This window comes from Phoca vitulina, unplaced genomic scaffold, assembly GCF_004348235.1.
Source record: "Phoca vitulina isolate PV1807 unplaced genomic scaffold, GSC_HSeal_1.0 scaffold4, whole genome shotgun sequence".
Lineage (NCBI taxonomy): Eukaryota > Metazoa > Chordata > Mammalia > Carnivora > Phocidae > Phoca > Phoca vitulina.
The window spans coordinates 83,216,515-83,228,846 of NW_022589707.1; the positions used below are offsets into that span (position 1 = coordinate 83,216,515).

Below are 12,332 nucleotides of genomic sequence, written 5' to 3' on the forward strand. Positions count from 1 at the left end.
AGTCCCACATCAGGGTCCCTACTCTGCAGGGGGCCTGCTTCTCCCTCTCCCTCTGCCTGCCACTTTGACTACTTGTGCTCTCTCCCTCTCTGTCAAATAAATAAATTCTTAAAAAAAAAGAGAAGAAATAAGACAGAAATTAAGATCTGGTTACTACCTTATGGAATAAATACTGAATTAATGAAAGTAAAGGAAGCTTAGAGCAAGGTAAGCAGCAAAACAGCATAAAAAGGTAAAAAAAAAAAAAAAAAAGAATAGCATCCAGCAAATGTCAGTTGACTGGGTCCAGTACTCAGTTAAGCACTTGCTGTAGATTCATGCATTAAATTCTCAAAATCATTCTGTGAGGTGTGTTGTTTCCTTTCCACTCTGCAGATAAGAAAGGTGTAGCCCAGAGTTACATAACTTCTCCAAAGTCAAACACAGTAAGTGGCAGAAGTGCGTTTAAGTCCAGTAAGTCTGAGGCAAAGCCCAAGCTCTTAGCTTCTACTCTAAGGCCCTTGCTGTAGAGAAATTATGTGGTAATTTGTTTGGCATGTAGTTTGGTTTGTTTTGCCATTCACACTGAATCTTGGTGAGCCCTAAAACTGGTTATCCTGATTTTCCCTGTTGAGTGAGGAGATAATTCCTGAAGGCAGACAGTAGATGAGTGCTCCTCTGTCTTCTCCATTTTGAAGGAGGGAGGTGAAGGCTCCCTTTCAGATAGTGCCATGGTCCATTTGGATACAATCATTCTTTTCCTTCTCTTTCAGGGTTCTCCTTCCTGTGAGAACTCCAAAACTCCCAGGGACGCTTACCCATGCTGAAAGAACCAGAAAACCTGCTCCCTCAGTGGCAGAGGCCATTCTTTTTACAGTTGCTGCCACACGGTGTCGCTATTGAAACGCAGGGAACACAGCCACCCAGGTAGGGTCCCTGCTGCCCCAGGTTGTTGCTGAGTCCCAGGCAGGTGCTGTGGCTGGTGACCACTGCAAAGAAAAGCCCAGAATTACCACTCTACCCTCCTACCTTCTTTACCAACCCCGATTGTCAAAGAACTTACTCTCCATCTTTGTCCCGATGACCATCCCCTTTTTTATCCAAGGAAGAACAACATTCCTTTATGGCAACACCTGACCTTGTTACAAAAGCATGGTCCATTTGGATTCAGTGACCTTAATGCCTGTAAATCTTTCTATTGTTCATAGAATTACTCTGCATGGATTAAATCACCTTGGTTTCCGAGATTGGATGTGGACTGACCATGTGAAGCATCCTCAGCAGTTCAGTGCCAAGTGGATGATCCCCAAATCCCTTCTTGGTAAAAAATAACTGATGTGATTATTATTTACCATCTAAGAGCTAGGGGAGCATGCAATGGAACAACAAATAATATTTAAATAATATTTCCATGGGGCGCCTGGGTGGCTCAGTCGTTAAGCGTCTGCCTTCGGCTCAGGTCATGATCCCAGGGTCCTGGGATCGAGCCCCACATCGGGCTCCCTGCTCTGCGGGAAGCCTGCTTCTCCCTCTCCCATTCCCCCTGCTTGTGTTCCCTCTCTCGCTGTGTCTCTCTCTGTCAAATAAATAAAATCTTTAAAATAAATAAATAAATAAATAAATAATGTTTCAATTCAGTAAAATATTTTTCTCTTATAATCCCACTGTATGCCAATGTTCTTTCTCATGAAAATATTTCTTTAAGTACAGATATGAGATAAAGAGTAAATATGAAGAAAATGCTGAGCATGGGTTTGAGGATCATCAAATGATTAGACCAGAAATGATCTTGGTAAATTGTCCATTTTGTTCTGGACATATAGTAATATAGACATATATTCAACTCTCAACTAATCTGAACAGAGAGAAATTCACAAATAACCCAAAGTCACAGTTGAAATAAACCATGCACCATCTTCTACTGCTTCCCAGCTCCCTTCTACTGACCTAGAAGCAGCCTATCCCCAAGGTTTGGCTCAAATTTTCCTAAAGCCACCATCTCTGCTCTGGTCATCAGGGGAAAGGAGAGGGAACTCTAGTGAACAGCAATGGCAACAAGTAATAAATAACTATTGCCTAAATTTTGAGTCCTGCTTCTTTATTCCCTCTATCCCATTGTAACTGAGAAGTACTTGTATCCTAATTTCTAAGATCCTCCAGGAAGTAGAACTGCATATCGCCTCTTGTCAATCAGTTCTAGAGGTAATTAGCCAAGGAAATCATTTTTTAAAAATTAGTACATTGATTAATTTCCTTAGGAATTAAGAAAAATAATTTCCTGACAGGTCATATTTCTTTAAGATGGAGGGTATTAAATAACTAGTACTTTTTACATCAGTGATACAACTCCTCCTAAAGCAAAAGGGAAAGTTTAGAATTCTAGAAAGGTCTTATAGACCATGAAATTCAAACTTTGACTTTTTCACTTACAGATAAGGAAACTCATTGCAATCACCATTAATTTTCTCATCTGTTGAATGAAGGGCTCCAAATGATTTGACCTCAATTACAGGGTTAGTTACTAGGGTGGAAAAAAAGCTAAAATTCCTATCTAAGGCACTTTCTATTACCACACGCTGCATTAGAACTAATCAGTCATTGTCTTCTAAAACTACTTTCCCCCCTGAAGTCAATGATATTCCACATTAGAATTCCAGAATACAGCTTTTAGAACATTTGGCTGGAGCTGAGAAGGAAAGTTGCTGGCATTGTGGCTATTCTTTTGTGGTTTACAGGCAATCCAAACAACAGTTGTGTGCTGTTATATTTCAGTTCTCAAAGACTGGTGGGATCCCATGTTATGGTATGCTTAAAATAAAAACAGAGAGACCTCCTTTCTGAGGCTGTGGGATGACAAGCAGTTTTGTGCCACTTCATCAGAACTTGGGTCTTTTGACCAGAGCGTTTATTACAAAGTGCAGTAAAGCACAACACAACCACAAGAGAAACATTAGAGCTCTCTCTCCCTTGTGAATTAGTCTGAGAAGATTTTCCTTCAGAAATCACATGTCTGCACCAGTACTCACTATGCCCTGAACTCTGTCTCACTGAATTAATATCCCATAGGCTTCTGCAAAGAAGAAACCCCACTGAGTTGAGAATCTTGGAAATACACATTGGATAGCCTCTTCCATTGAATGTCCACCCTTCTTTGGAATGCAAACTATTATCAAGTTATCTTTAGGGGTGAGAGTTGGGTTGGCAGATTTAGTCCCAGTGAATTTGAAGTGTGGGACAGGATCTGTAAAGGAAGATCTCCTTCGGCAACTAGGAAAAAATTGAGCAAGTATAATATTTTGGAGTTAGAAAAACTGAAATAAAGGAATTTATTGTATGTGGAGTTAACTCATATACGCACAGAAGGCTTCTGAAAATCTGTCACCAGCTTTCCAATCAGTTCCTGTCCCACCCTATTGGTTTAGCTTCATGATGCCCTACTTCGCATCTCTGTTCTTTTTCTGTGATCCTGAGATGGTTAAGGACTGAGAAGGATTTCAATTTGCCTTTTTTATTTTTAATCTTTATTTTTCCCTTATTCTTAAAAAAAAAGAACGTTGCACTTGGCTGGAACTTCTATTACATAGTTGCCTGAGGCTGGGTTGGAGCTGGAAAGTTGCAAAATAAATCAAAGCAAGCTGTGCTCTTGTGTTTCTAAATTATTAAACATTTACATTTGACTGGTCAAACAGTATCTTTTTTCTAAATGTATACACCCTTGATTGAGCAGCAGAGTTTGGTGTCAGTAATTTGGAGGATACCTTATTTTAGGCCCAATTCAGCTAAACTTCGCTGATGGGATAGAAAATTTAAGTACAAGGGTGGACTTTTTAAAAAACTTATACCTATAGAGTTTATAAACACTCTAAACCAGCAAAGCAAAGAAAATGATGTGTTTATGATGCTAATTACTGAACTTCACCAGCTCAGTCCAAGATATATTAAAAAGTTGTTTAGACTGGCAATGTACCTTGTCCCATTGTTAAGCTTTAGCCTTATTTTCCCCAGAAAGGTCAGAGCAACAACCCTGAAGAAAGAGGCCAGAAAATCTGAATAATGTTATAAAGTGATCCAAGAATAAAAGAATGCTTAAGGTAATTTTTACTCTTTCAGGATTCTAGGGTCATATGCTTTTTAGGTTGAAAAAAGTTCATGAAGCTTTCAAAGATGACAGATCTATAACCAAAAGAGAAATGGAGTATAGTGTACTCTAGTTCATATGTGAGTTGTAGGTGATAATATTTAAGGGTACAATGGAAAACCAAGGTAAATGCTAATAATCTGCTCTGGAAAAGAAATCATTTAGATTAGCTACTTCCTTGCTGCCATTTTCCAAAAACTTTTTTTGGTGAATATTCTACAATTTGCATACTTTACAGATTGGGAAATACAGTGGTTATCCACAACAGTTAATGAGAACAACCCAAGATTTCCATTTTTTCCATAGTGTTTCAAAACCTCTAGGCTAAGTCATCCTCTCTTTGACGTATCTTTAAACATTACACCTAGTATCAGATTATTCCATCACATAGCATTCTGTTAAAATATACTGAAACAAGTATATAATATGATATTTCCTGTGGTACAATATTCCCACCTTGCAGATGTTCCCACTAGAGCCCACTCATAATCACATTATGTCTGACTAGTGATTGAGGGAATGTCTAATAGATTAACTTTCCCATTCTCCTGCATAGTCAGCTCTTCCCAGGCTCCCATTAATGGTTGCTTTTAACCAGATTTCTCTTGAATGATAAGATAAAAGGGGCAGGAATCAGAAAAGTTGTAAATCGATAAGCCACTGTGCTGCTTTTCCCCCAGTATTGATCTGGGGCATTGATGAAGAGATAGTTACATGGGATAGAAGTAATTCTTTGGGTCTTCATCTTCTGTCCTGAAGCCCCAAAACCAGCCTGTCCAATTTTGCTCTGAAGAATGTGTTCAGGCCTTAGAAATCATAGATTCCAATATCCCACACACTTACCACCACCTCCTGACCTTCTTCTTCTCAGAGGATCTCCTTGTCTTTAACCCCCAAGACCTCCCCCTCATCAGTTCCTCATCTCACTTCACCCTACTGTGTAGCTTTCCAACATGCCCTGAACCTCATGATTGATCTTCTCTACCTTCTTACCAGCCCCTCAGCTTACCTACAATCTATCTTCCTGCTACCCACTCTTCATACTACCTGACCCTTAGATAAAAGACAAGGAATAATCCAATTTTTCTCCTACTCTATCTAGAGGACTGAGACCTAAATTGAACAACACTGCAAACTGATAAAACCAGACTTCTAGGCTCTGATTTCACAAGCCACTGGTGCCTCCTATCTGCACTTCTAGCTAATATAAGTTTTCCCTTCTGATCCATGCAATGACTTTTCTCAACGTAAACCATGACTTTCTTTTGCCATTAAATTCACAAGCTATCTTCTTGTCCTCACACATCTTCTCAATGTTACCTTCTATGCAGAGTATCCTCAAAGCTTTCAGTGGTTTGAGTGCTTTTTAATTTTTTTCTCATTCTGAATTTTCCATCCTAGCTACAAATTTATTTACTACCAATCCATTTTTACCTTCTTTCCTCTGGTCTAAGTTCTCCCTACTCAGGTGACGGTCAACCACCCAGCCCTTGACCTCATGCACTTCCTTTAATTATCCACTGTCTCTCTTATATGTTCGATCTCTTCTGTTCTACCTGCTCCTTTACCAACCCTCCTCCCCCAAAAAAGAACCATAATTAGTGATCCACAGATCCTGAGTTCAAGGGTGAGATGTGCAATGTATTTGCCATCCAGATCTTCTGAAATCTGGCTCCTACTCTCAGCACTCCATTGAAGTTGCTCTTGTTGGGGTCCATAATAACACTGTCAGCAAATTTAATAGTAATTTTTAGTTTCTATCTTGCTGGATCCCTCTATTTTATATAATACTGCTAATGTTATTCTTTTTAAAATGTGTTTATGCCCTGTTCTCCAAGACACACTGCTTTCTTATTTCTATCCCCATTTCTATGATTGAATCTCTTTCTTTCACATGTTTTTAATTTTGGATTCTTTTCTCAGTTCTCTGCCATAATCATAGACAAAAAGTATGTAAAATTAACTCGTCTTCCATCATTTTAAACTATCATCAGTATGCTTTTGACTTCCAAATCTATATTTCCAACTCAACTTCCTCCCCCTTCTTGAGATTTTCAGTAGCTGGCTGGACCCAATCATTAATTTTTGAGAAAACCTAAATCCAGCATTTTCTAAAAGTAATCTCTTCCCACAATACTCTTTCCTGAAGCACTTTTCCATAACCCAATATGCACTGGCTATACAAGAGGTCACCCTCACTCAAGCTTAAAATCTGGTGTATCTTTTAGCTCCCTACTCCCTCACTTTTTATACCACACTCTTAACTTAGTCATGGATTGTATCTTAAATATTCTGGTACTGGAACTCTCTTCTTCAGCCACACTTCTATTGCTAGGCATCAGGCTGCTATCATAACCCATTTGGATTTGCAAAAGATGCCTACATACTCTCTCTGTTACTTGTTTTGTCCCTTCATTTTCATTTTCCACCAAGTTTCCAATCACTCTTCTTAGATGAAGACCGATCACGTCATTTTCATGTTTAATACCCTTCAGTGACTGCCTACAGAATAATGCCTAGGCAACTTACGGTGGTACTTCCTCATGATCTAACCCTTGCCTACCTCTTCAGCTATGAATGTCAGAAACCCCTACCTCAAACTTGCTACTGCAGTGACATGCAAGGGATGGTATTTTGAACACTCTTAAAACTGTTTCTCTCTTTGTTGCTTTCACTCACATGATATCTTTTTCCTTTTTTTTATGGAAGCTTTATAAGGAGTATATCCAGTGAAATTGTATTGTGAAAGATTTCCATAAACAGTGGGAGTTAGAGGTAAATGTCCTCTGATAATCTTTTACCCTTTTGTCCTCCAGGATTCAATTACGTACCTGCCCTCTATTATTCTTTTTCTGTAAAATGAAGCTATTCAGCAGAAGTTTATCCAACATTTTGTGAGAATAATTTCCCCTAGTGGATATATATATATATATATAGACACATAATTTCAGCATACACTGAATCTAATAATGATTGAGAAGTTATAATCCTCTTCTGAGATGTCTGCTAAAATCCAGATCCTTCAGTACTCGTGGGAGAAAAGAAACTATGACAGACGTCCCAAGACAAATGTCCCTGCTATAGGTGAAGACAGCATGTGTTACTAGTTCCTTCCCTATCCCCTAATGCTGGCCCACTTTCTCACTGCCATGTCGTGAATTTTAACAGTGTTGGACAGATCCTGAAATAAGGACGTAATGCCAAAAAAATGACAATTAGAAGAGAGTTTTGGGTATTGTTTGTAAAATCTTGGTCTAAAATGTATTCCTTTGAATCACATTTAAGTGCTGTGAGGAACTGTTGTCACTTGAGGCTCATTTGGATAGGTTATTGTCTTTGTAAAGGCAGGTAACAGCAAGCAGGACCTGTCTTTGCTTCTATTAAGCTTCTCTTATGTCTCACAGGAACCATAACTGCGGAAGGAGTCTCTCTAACATCTTTTGCCTGAAATTTCCTACCTCATTCCCCATATCAGATGCCACTTGTGCCTGCCTTACACCTTCCTAGCCTCACCCCTGATTTCAGCCATGTTATGACAAACAACTCTGTGAACATTTTGTCTCATGACATACTAACATGACTAACACCTCAGGTGTGCATGCTCCCTGCTCAGGGCTTCTCATTGTTGCAGCACAGGACATAAAAGACTGCTCTGAATGAGTACATTTGCAGCCCAAAAGCTCAGGAGTATTAGCAACCTGTTGAGGAACCCTCAACCAATGGGGGTCAGGAAGTGATAGATAACAAATGTTCTATCTGAGAGGCATCTACACACTCCTTAGGGATCCAGCCCCAGCAACTCATGGAGATGATTTATGACATTTGAGCACACAGCAGTAGTACCTGTGCCTGACAAAAAAGAGTGATCAGGACTTTTATTAAGAATCAGGTTGGTGCCGTGTTGGCAAAACAAGAATGGTGGGAAAAACCACATAAAAGAAAACTAGCTATTAGCCACGCCATCTGCCAGCACATTGCATCCCTTCCTTATAATCAAAAGAGGAAGACTGCAGTAAAACATATTATGTCCATAGAAATGCAACTAAAGATGAGCACACAACCAGTAATCACAATATATCTGTGGGAAAACTACTAAGTAATAGAATTAATAAAGCAAACCAAATTAAACTTTAGAAAATGTATAAATGGAGCCAGCTTCCCCCCCAGAGAGGTTCAGGAAGATTTTATATGCATCAAATACTCAAATAGAGATCTACACAATTAAAAACTGATTAGTTTAAAAGAATACTCTAGAGATTGGATAAACAGAAAAATGAACAAAGCTAAAAGACAAATTAGTGAGCTAAAAATCAAGCTAAGGAATTCTCTCTAAATGAATTCCAAAGGAATCAACTGACAGAAATCATGGAAGAAAGGATAAGAGACATAGCATGTACATCTCTAGAAGTTTCAGAGGCAGTTCCAGAGGAAGACAGCACAGAGAACAAAGGGAGGGGATGGTACATAAAATAAATTTAAAAAAAATAAAAGAAGAAAATATGTGAGAACTGAAAAGCTTAGTGTAAGACTGAATGAGACTGCTTAAGTGCCAAGCAGAGTAGATTAAAAATAAATCAAATAGAAAGCTCCAACTTCCATACACACAGAAGTAAAATATCAAAGCATCAAGGAAAAACTCTAAAATGTAGAAGAGAAGAAAATATAAAATACCTAGTTATAAAATAGTAAGTATTAATTTTCCTAGATGATAAAAGGATTGTGGCTCCTAGAAGATTGTCCTTATTCTTTAGAGAAGTATGCTGAATAATTAAAGGTGAAATCCCATGATAGCTGCAACTTACTTTCAAATGGTTAAGCAAAAGAGCATACACACATGTAGAGAGGGGATACCAAACAAATGTGGCTAAATGCTCATGTAGGTGGAAAGTACATGGGTATTCCCTATACTATTCTTTCAACTTTCCTATTTGTTTGAACAGTTTCTTACTATAAAGTTGGGGGAAAGTTCTCAAGATCTTGTTGACTGTCAATTAACCAAAAATTACCTATAAACAACCAGGTGTCAGATTGAAATCAGACATCTTACTAGTAACACTCAATACAAGAGGATAATGGAATGGTATCTTCTAAGTTCTGAGAAAAATATCTTTTGACTTTCCCAGCCAGCCAATCTATTATTCAAATATGAAGGCAAACTACATTCCAATAATATTAAAATTAATGAATGCAAGATGAAGTCAAATTAAGTATTAAATATATGGAGTCAGTAAAGTATTCATCTAATCTCCCCCCTAAAAATAATATTAAAGAGAAAAAAACTGGGAAATACAAAGAAAACATGGGGAGGGGGACAGCAACAGAGGAGGAATTTCCAATCAATTTCTAGAAAACAACATATATGGATTTAATGAGACTGAGGAAGCTATGATCACAAAGCCGGATAGTACATGCAGAGTGACAGCTCACTTGCTAGGACTGGGAGGGGCTTAGAACTAGGAGAATCAAAGTACAGAGGAAAGTGATAAGAAGTCAAGGCAAAATTGAATTTCTGTAGACACTACAATAGTTGTATACAGTTAACTCCTTCACCCTCCTTCCTGTGCTATACATTGAGCTAAGCTCCTCCCATTTCCCCACCTTAGGCAAGAGATTGGCAATTTTTTCTTTGCAGAATTTAGTAGTCCTTGGGATATACCTTTACCAATGGTTTTTGTAGAACAAGAAAAACAGCCAATGAGCGAGCAGTCATCAAGCTAAACCACACATGGCTTTTGATTGGCTTTTCAGAGTCTCACTATGAAATATTCATGGGAATGAAATTTTATGAGGCATTTAAGAAAGTGTTCCCATATGAAAGAAAGATAGCACAATAGGGGAAAAAAACAACCTTGGAGTTTTTTAAAGACTTTCTTCAAACTGTTATCTTTATTTAATATCCTCAGAGCAATCAGAGAAGATAGTCTATAAAACAAGAAGAGAATGGTATAGAAAATGAACAACTGGAGAACAAAAAGGGCTCTTAGAACTATTTAAAGGACAATCCAAGGATTGAAAGGTAAAAATTAGGAAAATTTCTCGAAAAGCATGACCCAAACTCAGTGATGAGTGGGAAATGTGATAAAAAAGACAATCAATTCAAGAGGCCTAATATCTTACTAATAACAAGTTCATAAAAAGAGAAAAATGAAAGGGATACAATTTTTTAAAAGATTTTGTTTATTTATTTGCCAGAGAGAGAGAGAGTGCATGAGAGGGAACACAAGCAGGGGGAGCGTCAGGCAGAGGGAGAAGCAGGCTCCCCGCTGAGCAGGGAGCCCCATGTGGGACTTGATCCCAGGATCCTGAGATCATGACCTGAGCCGAAGGCAGACACTTAACCGGCTAAGCCACCCAGGTGTCCCAGAAGGGATAAAATTTTAACACAGTAATGCAATCAAATTTCCTGAAGAAATTTTCCCAAATCAAAATGGCCCACAAAGTATCTAGCATGACAGGTGGCCATTTACTTAATATTTTATATTCAATTAATATGTTAGGAGATATAAAGGAAAATATTAAGTAAATTTCTTAAAACATAAGTAAATTTGAATCACTTTAACAAATATACCTTCTAAAATTGAGAATTATAGTATTTTAGTTTTTGAACATCAAAAAATTTTCAGAAAACTAATCTTTCATAGTTAACAAACTAAAACCTCTAGGCCAAATCCAGTTTGCAGTCATTTTCATACAGCCTGGAGCTAAGAAGGGTTTTTACATTTTTATTTTTTTTAAATTTTTTACTTTTTTTTAAAGATTTTATTTATTTATTTGACAGAGAGAGAGAGACACAGCAAGAGAGGGAACACAAGCAGGGGGAGTGGGAGAGGGAGAAGCAGGCTTCCCATGGAGCAGGGCGCCTGATGCGGGGCTTGATCCCAGGACCCCGGGATCATGACCTGAGCCGAAGGCAGACGCCTAACGACAGAGCCACCCAGGTGCCCCGGGCTTTTACATTTTTAAATAGAAACAAAACAAAATAACGAAGAATATATGACAGAAACCATATGTGGCCCACAAAACCTAAAATATTTGCTACCTTGGTTTGCTAACCACCTATACTAAGCATAATAATGAAAGTTATATGCTGTCCCTCCAGTATGCTAGTCCTCTTCCAGAACATGAAAGAGATTCTAAAAGACTCCATCACTAAGAAACTGAGAAATAGGGGTATCTTAAATTCATGGGATGTCTAAACAGCTTCTGTCAAGTGGTACCTTACACCACAGGGAGTCCCAGTACAAAGGATTTGGTGCTGGGTTTGTTAGTTACATGAGAAACCACCTGGGTTGTCAAATGTCCAGGAGCAGTGTAGGGGCCAGTGAGGACTAGAGAGAACATATTTGAACTAAAGACATTCACATTAAAAACACAAAAAATGTGCTGTGCTGACCAATCAATAGATCCTATTTGTATAAATTAGTGTGATTTGTACTAAAGTTATTGTTGTATGGATAAACGTCATGTTCTAGAATTTCTGCTGCTTCTGTAACTTTATTTTATAATTTTCATAGATAGCTAAGAACAAAATTTTTACTTATACTGAGGCAACCTCCTCTTCTCACATAATTGTGAATTTCTTGGCTTAATATATTTCCAGTCAAAGATTTTCATGAGACGTGGTAGAAAAAAAATCTTAATGCAAAAGGAAATGTGGCTTTGGGCTAAAGCTTAAAATGACCTAATGCAATAGACCAACTTCCCAGATGACCCCCAATAATCCCTGCCTCCTGGTAGTCATACTCTGTATAATGCCCTCTCCTGGAATGAGGGCTGGACCTCTGACTTGTGTCTAGTGAGTAGAATACCTTTATAGATTAGGTTTCAAAAATGATGACTTCTGTCTTACTAGCAGACTCTTGCTGGCTTTAACAACATGTCTGAGAAGCCCACATGACTAGGAACTGGGGACAACCTTTGGCCAACAGCCAGCAGTGAACTAAGGTCTTTAGTACAATAGCCAGTGGGGAATTGAACCCCACTGGCAAACACCAAAATAGCCTAAAGTGGGCCTGCCTGGATGAATGTGGAGATGGCTGCAGGCAACACCGTGGTTATAGCCTCGTGAAAATCCCTGAGCCAGAGGACCCAGCTAATCTAGACCCAGATTCCTCCTGGTCAATAGAGACTGTACATTCTGTTTTAAGCCTCTAAGTTTTGGTATGATTTGTTACACAGCAATAGATGGCTAATACACATTATGACAGGAAGAAAA

General features: G+C 38.4%; 1 long non-coding RNA gene across 3 annotated transcripts in view; it reads right to left on the bottom strand.

Moving 5' to 3' along the window:
- LOC116631161 overlaps positions 1-12,332 on the bottom strand; it is a 71,668-nt gene that overhangs the window by 17,491 nt on the left and 41,845 nt on the right. The window contains exon 3 of one of the 3 annotated variants that reach the window (XR_004299108.1): positions 798-968. The exons of 1 other annotated variant lie outside the window; for it this stretch is intronic. This is a non-coding gene — a long non-coding RNA (uncharacterized LOC116631161). Of the gene's footprint in view, positions 1-117; positions 969-12,332 lie in introns of those variants that run through there. One more of the 3 variants, XR_004299106.1, reaches the window with a different exon arrangement.